Consider the following 18,807-nt stretch of genomic DNA (forward strand, 5'->3'; position numbering starts at 1 on the left):
AGCTAGATAAAGGCATCTGCCATTTGACTGAATTAGGGCAACATTTTGGAGTGACAGTGGAATCAACCAATCACATTTTGACTTAATGGGTGGGACCGTTTTTACAAAAACCTAGCAGAGCTGGTTAGAGCTGGTTAGAGCTGGTTAGACTGTTTCCATGTTATCTAGAACGTTCTTGACTAACTGTAACTTTTTCTGCCTACGTTTACTGACACTGGTCATATTCAGCGGGTGTTGCGCGTTTGTAAATTCATCAGTTATTCTGAGTAGAGTAACCACAGTGAATTTGCGAACATAAGAGATATGCTAACTGGATAGTAGTCGTTCAAGATCATGCCAGCTAGCTAACCAAATGACACCTGCATCTCTAGCTGTGTATAGCCACCAAAAAACGAAATGAGGGGAAAAAGTCACCCACTCCTTCAATGGCACCTTCCTAGCAGATAGCTGGGTGTAGTCTAATTTTGCAAAACTGTTCCCAAACGGCCCACCCAGCAAAGGAAAGGCACCCTGTGCAAAAAATACAATGTTTTACTCTAGTTTTTATGAGGTGTCTTATAGATTTTTCAGATGATTTTCACTCTCAAAATCACACTTTTGTCAATGGAATAAAGACAAAATATGTAATGATCTAAGTCCACAACCATGCTTAACCCACATCAATCTGATCGAGGGACCTGTCAGGGCCTGGCTCCCCAGTGGGTGGGCCTGTGTCCACCCAGGCGCATCCATGTCTACGCCCCTGATGCAAATGATGACAATTGCGCTTCACAAATAGCCAACTAACCAACACTTCGGAATAAACTTTTCAAATTTCAAATTGGTTTGCATTTACTGGTAGATATCATAAGTTGAAACGTCTTTCCTACCGTACCTGTTAAGATAGGCTGTTAAGATATTCATGTTTCAAGAAAGGAGTGTATATATTTGGGCTGGAGAAGCAGTTTTATGCGGAGACTTAATGGAAGCTGATAATTGAGTTTTTTTCTTCGCTGGTCTCGGGAAGCAATTATGAGGCTTCACTGTCCGAGACTGAGTCAAGACCCAGTACAAATGTATCCGACTAACTTCTAACCATAATAATAATCTTAACCCCTAAACCTAACCATAAACCTAACCCTAGTTTTAACCCTAACACTGATTCTAACCCCTAAGCCATAAAATAGCCTTTGTCCTCATGGGGACCTGGTAAATGTCCCCAAGAAGGAGAATTTTCCTTATTTTACTATCCTTGTCGGGACTTTTGGGGGATTTCCAGTACCCATGAGGATAGTAATACAAGCCAACACACACACACACACACACACACGGCCATCATTAGAGGAGTTGTAAGTGCAGATTCTCTCAGTTCCTAACCACTACTGCCCCCTCCTCTCTAAGACGACCCACGTCATTCCCTCAGTGTACTCTCTTTATTTAGTGTTGGTGTGTATGCCAAGCAGCTCTCCTCATTTTATTGAGTGCAGCCACTGTGATCCCCCCTTATGGTCAGTTTAATCAAATACCTTCACTGTACATCAAGTGTTGATGAATATTGTAGTTGTGTGTGTTCCATTAAATTACCAGGTGGGTATTGTAGACGAGAATAGATGACTTACCTGGCTAAATGTTTTTTATTTTTTTAAATCATTTGCAGGATGAAATCTCTTGAGATGCACCATCTCGTTTTCAAGAGTTTCCAAATGAAAAACAAACAAACAATACCTAGTAACAAGAATAATATGACAATATGACGCTAAAAGAGTAAATGAATAAAGAAATGTGGGTCTCCAGGGGCAGGATTTAAGAACCTGGGTATAGTATACTGGAGGGCATGTGTTCCTGCTGTGTGATGGATGAGAGGAACAGGTTCAGACAGACATATAGTACAGAACTAGTGCATATAGACCTGCCTGAATGGACACCATTTACGTCTTCAAATGGAAATTTCAAGAGATGTTCTTTCATGTGTCAGTTACAACTTTTTTTTTTATACCGGAGGTCATTCTATTTTAATCTTTGCCTTTCACTTTCTGTCTCTCTTCAAACAGTCTCTCCTTAAAGGCCCAATGCAGCCATTTCTTTGTATCACAATCAAATCATTTCTGAGTAACAATTAAGTACCTTACTGTAATAGATTTCCATTCAAATGTTTGTTTTTTTAGCAAAAAACTATTTCTCAAGCAGGGATTTTGCTAGGACTGTCTGGGAGTGGTCTGAGTGGGGGAGGGGGAAACTGAAAACCAGTTATCAAATCAAATGGATTTATTTATAGAGCTGATATCTCAAAGTGCTGTACAGAAACCCAGCCTAAACCCCCAAACAGCAAGCAATGCAGGTGTAGAAGCACCAAAACCTAGAGAGGAACCAGGCTATGAGGGGTGGCCAGTCCTCTTCTGGCTGTGCCGGGTGGATTTTTATAACAGGAACATGGCCAAGATGTTCATAAATGACCAGCATGATAAAATAATAATAATCACAGTAGTTGTCGGGGGTGCAGCAAGTCAGCAGGAGTAAATGTCAGTTGGCTTTTCATAGCCGATCATTAAGAGTATCTCTACCGCTCCTGCTGTCTCTAGAGAGTTTAAAAGAGCAGGCCTGGGACAGATAGCACGTTCGGTGAACAGGTCAGTGTTCCATAGCCGCAGGCAGAACAGTTGAAACTGGAGCAGCAGCACGGCCAGGTGGACTGGGGACAGCAAGGAGTCATCATGCCAGGTAGTCCTGAGGCATGGTCCTAGGGCTCAGGTCCTCCGAGAGAGAGAAAGAAAGAGAGAATTAGAGAGAACATACTTAAATTCACACAGGACACCGGATAAGACAGGAGAAGTACTCCAGATATAACAAACTGACCCTAGCCCCCCGACACATAAACTACTGCAGCATAAATACTGGAGGCTGAGACAGGAGTGGTCAGAGAGGTTTGGAACTCTCTTTGTCATTGTTTTATTAACCAATTTACCGCATGGTGATGTCACCTGGGAAAGCGTAAACTCCCACCCATGCTAACCTGCTGATTAGAAGATTGTATTTTTAATCAGCCACTATCAGGAAATATCACTGATCAAGTGTTGTCACACTATTAACATGCTACTTATAACAGTTGTAGGATATGTTACAAAACACAGGAGAAACTGAATTTTGACTGCACTGGGCCTTTAACATATATCCAAAGTGTGGATCTGGGTCTTGGAACCCAATGTATAATTCTGGTATGGATGGTCTAATTCTGGTATGGATGGTCACAGGGTTGTAGACATTATTCAGGATACAGAGAAAGACAGAGAGCTGACGGCATGCCTTCAAAAGCACTAAAAGGGTTCTCTCCCCTTTTCCCCACTCCACTTCCCTAAGTAAGAGGCGAGCATTGATCTAATGATCTAACAAGCTCTCACAGTCTCACGTCAGAATTAGACGTTCATCCAAATGTCAGATTCCGAAGTTGTTCCAAGCGTCAAATTTCAACGTTTTTACGGTCAAGTTTAGGCAATTAACCTTAACAATTCAGAGTATGTTTAACTTTAGGCATTGACCACAAATGGTTAAGGTAAGGGTTAACGTTTGGGACAGGCTTAAAACAAAAATCTAAAAAACAACTTTCTATCACTTGTTTCCAACACAACCTTTTGCCCCAGATGCCAAGCCACCATCCGCGTCCACAGCATCCTAGCAAAACAGAAACCTACTTGAAGGTAACAGCGCTCACTGTTGCCCCTAGTGGCTGGTTTCCACGTCACCTCCCGACATCCTCAGACATGGATGGACGTCTAATACTGACTTGTATCACGGGTGACCTGGCTGGCAAATGACAGTGACTTATTCAGTGTTCATACAGTATCTTCTACTGTAAAGCAGGGCATCTCAGCCTCTCTCTCTATCCCAACCTCCCTCCCTCCCAGTTCCTCTCAATTTTCATCCCATCTCCCCCCTGCAGAATTGTCTCTCATAAATATTTGACTTGTCTAAAACGAACCCCCTGAACTCAGGCTTTGTGCACAGCTGGGTGGCCTGTGTGTTTTTTGGTATCAGTGCGTGTGTGTTCGATGTGAATGTGTTGATTTCTACTTTCTTCATTTCTATGACCGTGTGTACATGCAAGATGTTTGTAATATACCATGTGATTGTAGTATGCATCTCTGTGCCACGTCACGAGTATGTACGCAGTGTATATGCCATTGGTATGGTGTTAGAGCATCTAGGGAATGTGTGTGAGCGCGCATTTGTGTGCAGTCGTGCATCTTGTTGTGTTGCCAGCTCTGGATCGGGAGTAGCTGCTATGTCGCTCAGCCAACCCTGCCCAATATGTGTATGTCTTAGAGGCCCAGGCTTTACTAAGAGCCTGTCTCTGTAAATCTTTGATGCTCTCGCTGCCTCCCTCCTGAGACACATGGAGTGAGGGAGGAAGGTAGAGAGAGGAATGGAGGAAGGTAGAGAGAGGGATGGAGGAAGGTAGAGAAAGGGATGGAGGAAGAGAACGAGTTGCGGCTCTGGCTCATGGTTTGGAGACAGCCTTTCACTACCAAGCTTTCTTTTTGTCCTTCTCTCTCTCTCACCCTCTTCTCTCTGTGTCCCTCCCTCCACCCCTCTCTCCCTCTCTCTGAATTTTTAATCTCCACTCGCTCTTATCTTTCACATAATCCCTCCAGTTTTATCTTTCTCTCTTTCGCCAATTGTTATTTTCTCTTACATTCTGTCCATCCCTCCTTTCTCAATCCTCCTTACCCTAGAGAGTACTGTATATCTCCCCTATAGCCCTCTCTCTCTCACCCTATCCTAATGATATTCCCTTTCTGTCTGCTTTTCTCTGATCCAGGATGAAATAGTTTACTATTCTAGTTCTCTGACTGTTCTGTGGGGCTATCTTAACTCTGAACTGTGTATGTGAAAGTGTGTGTGCGTGCACATACCTGTGTGTGTAAATCTTATTTCCTCTCCTCTTCTCCCTCGGACTATAAACCAGTGCTGTCCCTTTACCCTCGTCCCAACACCCCAATCCAACACCCCAACCCAACCCAACACCCCAACCCAACACCCCAACCCAATCCAACACCCCAACCCAACCCAACAAAACACCCCAACCCAACCCAACACCCCAACCCAACACCCCAATCCAACACCCCAATCCAACACCCCAACCCAACACCTCAACCCAACCCAACACCCCAACCCAACCCAACACCCCAACCCAACACCCCAACCCAACACCCCAATCCAACCCAACACCCCAACCCAACACCCCAACCCAACACCCCAACACCCCAATCCAACACCCCAACCCAACACCTCAACACCCCAACCCAACCCAACCCAACACCCCAACCCAACACCCCAACTCAACACCCCAACCCAACCCAACACCCCAACCCAACACCCCAATCCAACACCCCAACCCAAAACGCCAACCCAACACCCCAACACCCCAATCCAACACCCCAACCCAACCCAACACCCCAACCCAACACCCCAACCCAACACCCCAACCCGACAGCCCATCCCAACACCCCAATCCAACACCCCAACCCAACCCAACACCCCAACCCGACAGACAGCCCATCCCAACAACCCAGGCCTGAGAACATCACTCAGATAAATTGAAATAAAGAGCTGTGCTAGAGGCAGAGAATAGAAAGATGAAAGGGCCTGCTGGTCTCACTGTCTGACGGCTGCACTGACGGATGTCTGGGTCTAGAAGGTCTTGGCATACTACTGAGATTTACTGGGGACTTTGCTGTAGGACTACTGTACTTTACTGTTTGGAGGTACCCGGCCATACAGGCCTGCAGGCTCAGTGGCTAGGTTGGTTGAGAATTACAGTTTGGATGAGTAATAGATGTCTCCATTACTCCATCTCTCTAGTGGTTAGAGCGTTGGGCCAGTAACCGAAAGGTTGCTAGATTGAATTCCCGAGCTGACCAAATATTTATTTTCCACCATCATTTGCAAATAAATTCATAAAAAATCCTACAATGTGATTTTCTGGAATTTTTTTCTCTCATTTTGTCTGTCATAGTTGAAGTATACCTATGATGAAAACAGGCCTCTCTCATCTTTTTAAGTGGGAGAACTTGGACAATTGCTGGCTGACTAAATACTTTTTGCCCCACTGTATATATATATATATATAGTATATATATATAGTATATATATAGTATATATCTGTCCCTGTCTTTCACTTCTCTCCTTGTCTTTCTACTCACCCCACCCCCCTGTTCTTATCAAAAGTTTAAGGAGATTTCTGTTCACCAACGGCTGATACCTCTACCCTTTCAAATCCCTCTCCCTCTCCTGTTCTATTTCTCTCCCTCTCCCTCTCTCGCTCTCGCTCTTCATCTCTCTCGCTCAGTCTCCCTCTCTCTTGGCTTTGTTCACTTGATTAAGCCCAGCTGTCACCCTCATCCGAAACCGTTCTTGTTGCATTGTTACATAAATTAGCTGTGGTTCTCAGGCTCCTAGCTAGCACTGTTGATTCGGCCTGACGTCACTCTCCCTTGTTTATGCATTTGACACACAGCTCATTTGCTTTCCACTGCACTTCGTCTCGGGCCAGCCAGTGTGTGTCTGTGAGTGTGTGTGTGTGTGTGTGTGCATGCGTGCGTGCGTGTGTGTGGATGTGTCTAACTGTGTTGTGTGGCGTACGCCAGCCATTAAACTCAAGTCAATCATGTCCTCCTTCTCCAATCACGTCTCTTCCCTCCATTGCTTCTCCCAGAGTTGATTATTATCTGTCATATTTTGGCAGGCCAATAAAATCAAACCCTGACTAAAGGATTGGTCTGGGTGGGTAGGAATAGATTTGGCTGGCACTTCTGCTGCTGCTGTGTTTTGCCTTCTCAAATCTCCCAGGCAGAGGTTAGTGTATGTGTTTGTGCGTGTGCGAGAGATACATACCCCCTTGAACTTTGCGACCTTTTGCCACATTTCAGGCTTCAAACATAAAGATATAAAACTGTATTTTTTTGTGAAGAATCAACAACAAGTGGGACACAATCATGAAGTGGAACGACATTTATTGGATATTTCAAACTTTTTTAACAAATCAAAAACTGAAAAATTGGGCGTGCAAAATTATTCAGCCCCTTTACTTTCAGTGCAGCAAACTCTCTCCAGAAGTTCAGTGAGGATCTCTGAATGATCCAATGTTGACCTAAATGACTAATGATGATAAATACAATCCACCTGTGTGTAATCAAGTCTCCGTATAAATGCACCTGCACTGTGATAGTCTCAGAGGTCCGTTAAAAGCGCAGAGAGCATCATGAAGAACAAGGAACACACCAGGCAGGTCCGAGATACTGTTGTCAAGAAGTTTAAAGCCGGATTTGGATACAAAAAGATTTCCCAAGCTTTAAACATCCCAAGGAGCACTGTGCAAGCGATAATATTGAAATAGAAGGAGTATCAGACCACTGCAAATCTACCCAGACCTGGCCGTCCCTCTAAACTTTCAGCTCATACAAGGAGAAGACTGATCAGAGATGCAGCCAAGAGGCCCATGATCACTCTGGATGAACTGCAGAGATCTACAGCTGAGGTGGGAGACTCTGTCCATAGGACAACAATCAGTCGTATATTGCACAAATCTGGCCTTTATGGAAGAGTGGCAAGAAGAAAGCCATTTCTTAAAGATATCCATAAAAAGTGTAGTTTAAAGTTTGCCACAAGCCACCTGGGAGACACACCAAACATGTGGAAGAAGGTGCTCTGGTCAGATGAAACCAAAATTGAACTTTTTGGCAACAATGCAAAACGTTATGTTTGGCGTAAAAGCAACACAGCTGAACACACCATCCCCACTGTCAAACATGGTGGTGGCAGCATCATGGTTTGGGCCTGCTTTTCTTCAGCAGGGACAGGGAAGATGGTTAAAATTGATGGGAAGATGGATGGAGCCAAATACAGGACCATTCTGGAAGAAAACCTGATGGAGTCTGCAAAAGACCTGAGACTGGGACGGAGATTTGTCTTCCAACAAGACAATGATCCAAAACATAAAGCAAAATCTACAATGGAATGGTTCAAAAATAAACATATCCAGGTGTTAGAATGGCCAAGTCAAAGTCCAGACCTGAATCCAATCGAGAATCTGTGGAAAGAACTGAAAACTGCTGTTCACAAATGCTCTCCATCCAACCTCACTGAGCTCAAGCTGTTTTGCAAGGAGGAATGGGAAAAAATGTCAGTCTCTCGATGTGCAAAACTGATAGAGACATACCCCAAGCAACTTACAGCTGTAATCGCAGCAAAAGGTGGCGCTACAAAGTATTAACTTAAGGGGGCTGAATAATTTTGCACGCCCAATTTTTCAGTTTTTGATTTGTTAAAAAAGTTTGAAATATCCAATAAATGTCGTTCCACTTCATGATTGTGTCCCACTTATTGTTGATTCTTCACAAAAAAAATACAGTTTTATATCTTTATGTTTGAAGCATGAAATTTGGCAAAAGGTCGCAAAGTTCAAGGGGGCCGAATACTTTCGCAAGGCACTGTATATAGAGCGAGGGAGAGTGTTTATGCCCCCTGTGTGTGTGTAAAAAGTGTCTCAGAGTGTGTGTCTGTCTTTAGGGTGCCAATGCCTACAAGAAGACCTCACAGTTTGACCAATTTGACTTCCGATTCTGACGTTTGTCCGTTGCTATCGCCTACGGCTCGCGGCTGGCTTAGTTTAGGCATTCATTCCGAATGGTTAAGTTAAGGGTTAAAGTTTTGGATAAAAAATAATAAAACAAGGGCCTATCGCTGGCTTAGGCCCACCCGACACTGCTGTACACAACGCCCAAATCTACTTGATGGTAATAGCGCTCACTGCTGCCCCTAGTGGACAGTTGAAGGCATCTCTCAATGTCCTGGACGGACCTCGAATTTTGAAGTTGATCTTGAGCGACCTGGTTGGCCAATGCAGTGTGTGTGCATGTGCGTGAGTGCATTGTGTGTGTGTGTGTGTGTGTGTGTGTGTGGGTCCACAGCAGGGTGCCAAGACACTTAGCGCATGGTGCATGGGCCAGGGTGGACGTGGCTGTGACATTGAGGTGACGGCAGTGTAAATCATTTGTTGCTCTCCCAGGCTGGGGTAAGAAGTTTGACCTCTGGAGAGAGAGAGAGAGAGAGAGAGAGAGAGAGAGACGTTGGGTCTGTGTACGGAGAAAGAAAGTAAGACTCTAGCCAGGGCCAGGAGATTGTCCTGACCACATGACTCGACAAGGAAAAACTCTGTACCCTAGTGTTGCTGATCAAGTTACATGGCCAGGGAAAACTCCTGGCACTAGTCTGAGTTACTGTCCCTCTGAACAGTCCGTATGAACCTAAAGCAGTGTGATTTTCTTCTGCTGCTTTATTACACAGCGTCTGTTTCTCATTGTCTCTGGGTGGGTGTGAGCAGCATGCGGATGCCGCAGTGTTGTTGTAGACTACAGCGTTAGGCAGATAACCAAAGAAAACCTTCATTAAGTAGGACACTGCTACAAAGCGATGCAAAACCAAACCACTCAGACGTCTAGTGAAGATACTCTCCACAATGAACAACAACAAAAAAAATACTCTACCTCTCTTTCCCTACCTTTTTTCACCGATCCTTTCTTTACCTTTCCCCCAGTCCGCTCTCGTTTCTTCGGTTTTTAACGGACACACGCGCTTATTGTATTTGACGGCCTCAGAGTCTCCGTCGTCTTTCGTCTGACAGACGACACGCAGCCGCTGTTAGGAGCGGGAGGGTTGAACGCCACCCTAGGGCTGTCTCTTCACGCTGGAGGCTTCAATGTGAAGAGACATCTCGTGGGAACACAGCGCCTAATGCACCGTTATACAACTAAATACACAGCAGACACAGACCCTAGATGACACTTAGACGCTCTCTGGTATATGCTGCTGCCATTAGATAATGATTCATTTCACAGTCCAGACCGATGTTCAGTGCTCTTGGATGCTGGCATGGGCCCACTTCCGCTCTCTGTCTGTCTCAGATTATGTTATTGTAGAGAGAGAGAGAGAGAGAGAGAGAGAGAGACTGTGTCTGTGTTAGAGGTCGTCCGATTATGATTTTTCAACGCCGATACCGATTATTGGAGGACCAAAAAAGCAGATACCGATTAATCAGCCAATTTTTTTATTTGTAATAATGACAATTACAACAATACTGATTTAACACTTATTTTAACTTAATATAAAACATCAATAAAATCTATTTAGCCTCACATAAATAATGAAACATGGTCAATTTGGTTTAAATAATGCAAAAACAAAGTGCTGGAGAAGAAAGTAATATGTGCCGTGTAAAAATATGTGGCATGTAAAATATGTGGCATGTAAAATATGTGCCATGTAAAATATGTGGCATGTAAAATATGTGGCATGTAAAATATGTGGCATGTAAAATATGTGGCATGTAAAATATGTGCCATGTAAAAATATGTTCCGTGTAAAAATATGTGCTGTGTAAAAATATATGGCATGTAAAATATGTGCCATGTAAAATATGTGCCATGTAAAATATGTACCATGTAAAATATGCACCATGCTAAATATATACAATGTAAAATATGTGCCATGTGAAATATGCACCATGTAAAATATGTGCCATGTAGAATATGTGACACGTAAAATATGTGCCGTGAAAAACTAACGTTGGAGTTCCTTGCTCAGAACATGAGAACATATGAAAGTTGGTGGTTCCTTTTAACATGAGACTTCAATATTCCAAGGTAAGAGGTTTTAGGTTGTAGTTAATATAGAATTTATAGGACTATTTCTCTCTATACCATTTATATTTCATATACCTTTGACTATTGGATGTTCTTATATTCACTATAGTATTGCCAGTGTAACAGTATAGCTTCTGTCCCCCTCCTCGCCCCTACCTGGGCTCGAACCAGGAACACATCGACAACAGCCTCACTCAAAGCTTCGTTACCCATCGTTCCACAAAAGCCGCGTAACAGGCAGGCTACTCGTGGACTGCAATGGTTAGAGCATTGGACTAGTTAACTGTGCGGTTGCAAGATTGGAACCCCTGAGCTGACATGGTAAAAATCTGTCGTTCTGCCCCTGAACAAGGCAGTTAACCCACCGTTCCTAGGCAGTCATTGTAAATAAGAATTTGTTCTCAACTGACTTGCCTAGTTAAATAAAAGGTATAAAAAATATATTTAAAAACATTTAAATTTTTAAAATAATCGGAAATCAGTGCCCAAAAATACCGATTTCCGATTGCTATGAAAACTAGAAATCGGCCCTAATTAATCGGCCATTCCAATTAATCGGTCAACCTCTAGTCTGTGTCTGTGTTTGTGTGTCTTTGTCAGAGTGTGTGCCTGGTTTTGTCAGTGTGTGTGTTTGTGTGTGTCTGTAAGAGGGAGAGAGTGAGCGAGAAGAGAGGGAGAGAGTGAGCGAGAAGAGAGGGAGAGTCTCCCTGGAGTTCTCACTGTATTGTCCAGTCTGATTATTCTCAAGTTGTGGAGATCGGTTAGTGTTTTTCTTAACTGCCCCCCAGGGGATGAATAGAGTTTGTCTTGTATTATACTGTACTGCACTATATAATGTGCTTATGAGTTATGTTGTTGTAGTACATTTTTGTCAGTGTAGCACAGACAGGCAGTGAAGGTCTGCAGGCTCATTCCCATCTCAGTAAGCTCATTCTACTTAAGAAAAAGGAAACAAGGAAAGAAAACACACACACACACACTGCGTTGGGTCAGGGAAATTGCCAGGCCACTCAGTCCATCCAGTGTTTACCAGCGGATTAGACGCTCCGTTTTCATAATAGCATTTTCCTGGGAACGCCACGGCTATAATCTGTGTCTAAAAACACATACTTCACCCACCGCAGACGCACCCGAGGGTGCAGAAGTACCTACCTCATCTAATGGGAAGTAGCAACATGGGGCTTAGATGGCTAAGTGTCCTTTTATTGGTGTTTCTGGACCCAAGCGGATATTGGGTTGTTGGGTTGTAATGAGGTTTTAATGAAGAAATCTGTTTTGTATGTGCATGTGTGTGTGTTCGTGTGTGGTGTGTGTGGATGTGTGTTGTGTGTGTACGTACTTGGTGTGTGTGTGTTTTGTATGTGCTGTGTGTATGTGTGTGCCTGTGTGTGTGTTTTGTATGTGGAGTGTGGTGCGTGTGAATGTGTGTGTGTGTGTGTGTGTGTATGGGATGAGTGTGGTGTGGATGGATGGGGGGTGTGTGTGTTGATGGGGTGTGTGTGTGGATGGGGTGTGTGTGTGTGGGTGGTGTGTGGGTGGGTGGTGTGTGGATGGTGTGTGTGTGGTGTGTGTGTGTGTGTGTGTGTGTGTGTGTGAGAATACGGTGTGTGTGTGTGTTATAAGCACACACGGTCTCCCTTTTCTGAGTCTGACTTACTGAGTACAGCATTTCTACTCTCTAATGAAAAGTGTCCTTTCTGTAAAGAGAAAGTCAGTGCTGCTGTAAAGGAACTCCAGAGGACTTTTAGGTAATAAAGACATCTGTCTTGGCTTGGTTGGTGTAGTTAAGGACTACTGCTGTTACAGTGATACAGTGGTATAGAGCTGCTGGGAAGGAAAGTTACAAGTCACTTCGATGGCTGTACTGTTAATGAGACTCCCTGGGCCGAGAAAGTTAAAGGAAGCGCTGTTCTTTTTCGCCCCCTTTTTTTTCAATTTCGCCTAAAATAACATACCCAATGTAACGGCAGATTTCCTCCTCTTCGTCTGAAGAGGAGGTGTAGCAGGGATCGGACCAAAACGCAGCGTGGTAAGTCTCCATATTGTTTATCATAAAACATAAACTGAACACTAAGAAATACAAAACAAAAAATGTGAACATGAATGAAAACCAAACCGAAACAGTCTCCCGTGTGGTGACAAACACAGAAACAAACACCCACAAACCAAAAGTGAAACCCAGGCTACCTAAGTATGATTCTCAATCAGAGACGACACCTGCCTCTGATTGAGAACCTGATTGAGAACCATACTAGGCCGAAACAGAAACCTAAACATAGAAACACAAAACATAGACTGCCCACCCCAACTTACGCCCTGACCATACTAAATAAAGACGAAACAAAGGAAAATAAAGGTCAGAACGTGACACCCAAATCTAACTGCCTGTAGCTCAAGCCCTGAAGCAAGGATATGCATATTATTGATACCATTTGAAAGGAAACACTTTGAAGTTTTTGGAAATGAATGTAGGAGAATATAACACATTAGATCTGGTAAAAAACAACCGTTTGTTTGTATTTTTTTTGTACCATCATTTTTGAAATGCAAGAGAAAGGCCATAATGTATTATTCCAGCCCAGGTGCAATTAGATTTTGGGCACTAGATGGCAGCAGTGTATGTGCAAAGTTTTAGACTGAACTAATGAACCGTTGCATTTCTGTTCAAAATGCTGTATCAAGACTGCCCAAATGTGCCTATTTGGTTTATTAATAACTTTTCAAGTTCATAACTGTGCACTCTCCTCAAACAATAGCATGGTATTCTTTCACTGTAATAGCTACTGTAAATTGGACAGTGCAGTTAGATTAAAAAGAAAAGCTTTCTACCAATATCAGATACGTCTATGTCCTGGGGAATTTTCTTGTTTCTTACAACCTTCTGCTAATCGCATTAACCTACGTTAGCTCAACTGTCTCGCGCGGGACCCACAGATCCTGTAGAGGTTTTAAAATCTGTTCTCTCTAACTCTCGTTTCTGTCTTTCTTCCCGTTTCTCCCACATATTCTCTCAGACTTTTTACCTTTCTGATTCTCTGTTCTACTCTCTCTTTCTCTTCCCCCTATTGCTCTCTCTCTCGTGGGCGTGGCGTGCTGTAAGCCAGTGCCCTTTCTCCCCTCTCCTCCCGACTCTCTGTCCCCATCTCCCTCTGTCAGTCTTTGATCTCCAGTCCTTCTCTCAGCACCACTGCTTCACCACTGTACAAAAAAAGGTTTCTCTCCAATTTAGAAGCTGCAGGTGGGAACAGACCTGTGCTTTATGGCTGGCCTTGTTATATGAGCACTGCTATATTATTCACACAGCAGGAGTGTTAAACTCAGGTGGAGCTATTGTATGCCAGCGCATTTTGTACCCTCATTATTTCTGGGCTGTTGGGGAAAAATGCATGTAACACTGTAGTTATGATGTCAAAACTGGAAAATGAGATGTTTAACGCAAAAGGTCACACTATGCCAATTTGCCTTTCTTACAATTGACCTCCTCTTGCATGGCTGTAAAGTTCAAACACTTAGGGGAAGTGTTACAGGGAGATACATTGTGAACCTACACATTGAAGAAGGCTGTAAAGCCGAAACGTCTGTGTCCTCGAGCCCCGATGCAGTGAGAAAATAAATCAAATGAAGTAAGCTTTATGCAAAAAACTTTTTTAGTGCGGACCCATTACACCTTTTGTTCGTTCCACGGGTTGTACGCACCCAGCCTCTGGGAGAACGCCACTGTCCCCTTTTCATTAGATACAACGTGAACCAACACAAATTCTCCTCAACTCCTGTGTTAGTCTTTTGTATAGTAGCTTGACAAAGTGAATGAATGCGTTTTAAAAAAAATGAATGGAAGTTAATTGAATGAATGAATGTTCGTAAATACCCAGAATACTTGCTGTGTTGCTGTGGATGATGGGGTTGATGGTCACTGTGTCTCCAGGACCTGTAATTGGTCTGAGCGTGTGCTGACATGCAGGTGTCTGTTTCTCAGTTGACACACTGCTCTTTGTACAGTTTCATCAACAAATGTTCAGCTTTCCTCACTTCAAATGAACATGGAAATGATCCCAGTGCATTAAAAGGTCCAATGCAGACGTTTTTATCTCAATATCAAGTCATTTCTGGGTAACAATTAAGTACCTTACTGTGATTCTTTTCAATTTAAATGGTCAAAAATAGCTTCTTATCAAAAAGCAGTTTCTAAAGCAAGAATTTTGCTAGGACTATCTGGGCGTGGTCTGAGTGGGGAGGGGAAAACTGAAAACCAGCTGTTATTAGCAGAGAGGTTTGGAACTCTTCCTTATTGGTCTATTAACGAATTTACCACCTGGTGATGTCACCAGGCAGACCAAAACTCCATCCCACCAAAACAGGCTGAAATTTCAAGCAGTCTTTTCAAACAGCTTTTTACACTGAAAGAGGATTGTCCTAATTTTCACAATTCCACAGTATTATTCCAACCTCATAGTGTGGAACTGTAAAGCACAGGAAAATCGTGTTCTTGACTGCACTGGGCCTTTAAGTCATTTCATGTAGCCCATAGTGGCATTGATTGATGAACATTGTATAGAAAGTCTGGCTAGTTATCAACAAAGCATCAGTGAAGTCAGAGTTATGCCATCCAGTCTGGACATGTAGAAAGAGGCTGCTGTTTGAAGACATGTTCATTACTGTACTGTAGACACAAAGAGAAACACACACACACACACGCACACGCATACTTGTGCCTGTGGGCATATTTTTGTGTTCATTGAAATCAAGTGCAACAATATAACCTAAGTAACCTATACAAAAGAGATCGACCACTGCAATCTCTCAGTGGTCACGAGACTGTATGAACTTCCTGGTTGACTTTCGAATCACCATCCCATCCTGCTCTCCCATAGACTCCCAAAGATAAAATCCCCCTAAAGATCAACTGTTGCATGATCTGACATGCTCTTTCTGGCATGGCTTGTCGTGTCTGACAGATAAGAAGTGAATTAAACGCGCTATTCTGTCCATTCAGTGTCATTCTCTGATGCCAGTGTGGCATGATCTCAGGGAGTGACTGGCAAGCCACGGTTGGAGAGTTTGACACACAAAGGAGGGCTTTGTGGCTGGCTGTGATGCAGGGGAAAGAGTGCAATGATGTCAGAGGAATACACGCCCCGTTGTGTGTAGCTACACGCTACGGGCGATTCTCACGCCCACTCAAGACACACTTTCATTCTGCATCTCAGAGTGGTTGGGATGAAGATGATGATGATGATGATAATGAGGATGATGGTGGTGATTTCATTATGACAAGGATTAACAAGATAGAGTTTAGAATACTAATGATGATGATATCAGTTTGACATGGATTAGGAAGAGTACTTTTCCCACCCTGCACTGTGAATGTTTACACGGTGTGTTCAATAAAGACATGAAATACGTAGAATTGTTTGTGTGTTATTAGTTTAAGGAGACTGTGTTTGTCTTTTGTTGTGACCTAGATGAAGTTCAGATCAAATTTAATGACCAATTTATGCGGAAAACCGGGTATTTCCAAAGGGCAAGAAAAAGTATGCTTGGAACATCGAATCACAATACAATCTTAGTATCGAATCACAATGCATGTCGTATCGACACCTAAGTGAAGTAGAGGCTCCTCAGAGGAGGAAGGGGAGGACCATCCTCCTCAGTGAATTCCATAAGAATAAAAAAGTGAAACATTACAAAAGTTATCCTTTTCAGATAAAACTATGCTATATTCACGTCACCAAAGCATTTATTAAAACACACTGTTTTGCAATGAAAGTCTACAATAGCCTCAACAGCACTCCGTAGGGTAGCACCATGGTGTAGCCGGAAGACAGCTAGCTTCCATCCTCCTCTGGATACATTGACTTCAATACAAAACCTAGGAGGCTCCTGGTTCTCACCCTCTTCAATAGACTTACACAGTATTATGACAACTTCTGGAGGACGTCCTCCAACCTATCAGAAATCTTGCAGCGTGAACTGACATGCTGTTCACCAGAGAATGAATCTAGTACTAGCTAGCACTGCAGTGCATATATGGTGAGTAGTTGACTCAAACAAAGAGAAAGACAATAGCTTAACATTTCTGAACAAATTAATATCTTCAAAAAGGAGGAGAGAGTTAGAGAGCTAGCTATATTTTGTTGTATTTTTTAGCTTTCACTTTCACTTAGCTAGCAAATGCAGCTACATAGTTAGGCCTACTCAAACACCCGGCTCAAATAGAGAGGGATGCTAATGTTAGCTACCTGGCTATGGCTATCCAACACTGGAACTCTTCCAAGTCAAGGTAAGCTTTTGGTTTTATTAATGTATTGCCACTCGGGGCCCGACAGTGTAACTGCTTGCTGTACACTGTACTGCATGATTGTAGCGGGTTTACTATCGCGTTAGTCCTAGTAACTATGTTGACTATGACGTTAGCTAATATGGTGACAACGATGTAGGCTGTGTGTGCTGTTAGCAGTTATGGTATGAAGGTTTGGCTTGGAAAGCTTTTCCCCCTGGTCACAGACAGCTGTTGTGTTGTGTACTGAAGTCCAAAAGTGAAGGGAAATGGTGAGAGGAGCAGAGCGCGTAGATGTCAGAAGGAATTATACAACGAGCAAAGTGATCATGCTGTTGTATATGGCTGCTTGAAAGTGAACTGTGTTTGCGGGTGATCAGGGCTGTATTCATTCGGCCAATTCTGTTGAAAAAGGTTTCTTAAACGGAAGTAAACGATACGAAATGGGGATAAACAAACCTGAGTTTGTCCAATAGAAACTCTCGTCTGCAAATGTTTGGACTAATGATTACACCGTAGATCAGCTAGATGAAGGCAAAAGTGTCCAAGGCGGTATTGAATGTGTCAACGTCTGTCATGATGGGTATAGGACAAATTTGAGAATCATGTAGTAGCCTAAACCAATGTTACATTAACCAGGGTGAATGGAATATGAATGACCGTCATCCAATATGCTGTAATAGAAATAAGGCCGTGCTCATAGAGAAATATATAACACTCCCTCATCTTAAACTGCACCGACCGTCACTGGTATCGTGGTTATATCGTATCACGAGGTTCCTGGTAATTCCCAGCCCTACTGTCTATTCTACTTCTCCTCTTTCTCTCCCTTACACTCTCTCACACTATTTGTGTCTCTCTCTCTCTCTGTCGCTCACTCACTCTCTTTAGGTAAGGATAACCATCTACCCTTTCAGCATAGGCCAGCTCTCTTTCTTTCATACTTTCTCCTTTCCCTCTTTCTCGCTCCGCTACCACTCTCTCTCCTCTCTCCATCTCTTCCTCTCAGTAGAGAAAGTACAGAGGTAGATAACCATCTACCCTTTCAGCAGAAGCCATCTCTCAGTAATGAGTGTTTGGAGCATGGTAGTGATAGTGGAGAATACCACCTTTGTCCTCTCCACTGTGGTGCGTTCTAACAGCTCAGGAAAGGGGAGGTTATTTTCTGATTAATATTTGGGCAGCAGCGAGATAAGTTTGTCTAATTTTAATGTGTTGGTTGGATGAGACGGCGTGCTGTATTAACAAGGCTGATTGGTCTATAGATGAGCCTCTCATGTAATCATTTTACAGGTCATTTTCAGAGGACAGGCTAGCATTGTTAGCATGGTTGCGCAGGTTTTGTCAGGTAGGCAGTAATGAATTAGCCTCATGGCTAACGCCTCATTCACCAGATACCATTGGAATATCAGTTATGTTTCATGAGCTAAAATAAAATATCAGATTTTTTTTACATATGCACAGAACGCTTATTTCTCTCAACATTTGTGCACACATTTGTTTACATCCATGTTAGCGAGCATTTCTCCTTTGCCAATATAATCCATCCACCTGACAGGTGTGGGATATGAAGAAGCTGATTAAACAGCATGATCATTACACAGGTGCACCTTGTGCTGGGGACAAAGGAAAAAGGCCACTCTAAAATGTGCAGTTTTGTCACAAAACACAATGCCACAGATGTCTCAAGTTGAGGGCGTGTGCAATTAGCATGCTGACTGCAGGAATGTCCACCAGAGATGTTGCCGGAGAATTTAATGTTCAGTCCAGGACCTCCAGGACCTCCACACCTGGCTTCTTCACCTGTGGGATCCTCTGAAACCAGCCACCCAGACAGCGGATTAAACTAAGGAGTAT

General features: G+C 43.2%; 1 protein-coding gene and 1 long non-coding RNA gene across 3 annotated transcripts in view; one reads left to right on the top strand and one right to left on the bottom strand.

Annotated features, from left to right (window-relative positions):
- LOC110530232 (glypican-1) overlaps nucleotides 1–18,807 on the top strand; it is a 108,312-nt gene that overhangs the window by 16,583 nt on the left and 72,922 nt on the right. The window lies entirely within an intron of this gene.
- Nucleotides 1,595–9,943, bottom strand: LOC118965534 (uncharacterized). The gene is made up of 2 exons (XR_005052925.2): nucleotides 9,533–9,943; nucleotides 1,595–2,730 (listed from the first exon to the last, which is right to left on the bottom strand). It is a non-coding gene; the product is annotated as an uncharacterized LOC118965534 (long non-coding RNA).

Source organism: Oncorhynchus mykiss, chromosome 8 (assembly GCF_057628025.1).
Source record: "Oncorhynchus mykiss isolate SJ-2025 chromosome 8, ASM5762802v1, whole genome shotgun sequence".
In the NCBI taxonomy this organism is placed as follows: Eukaryota; Metazoa; Chordata; class Actinopteri; order Salmoniformes; family Salmonidae; genus Oncorhynchus; species Oncorhynchus mykiss.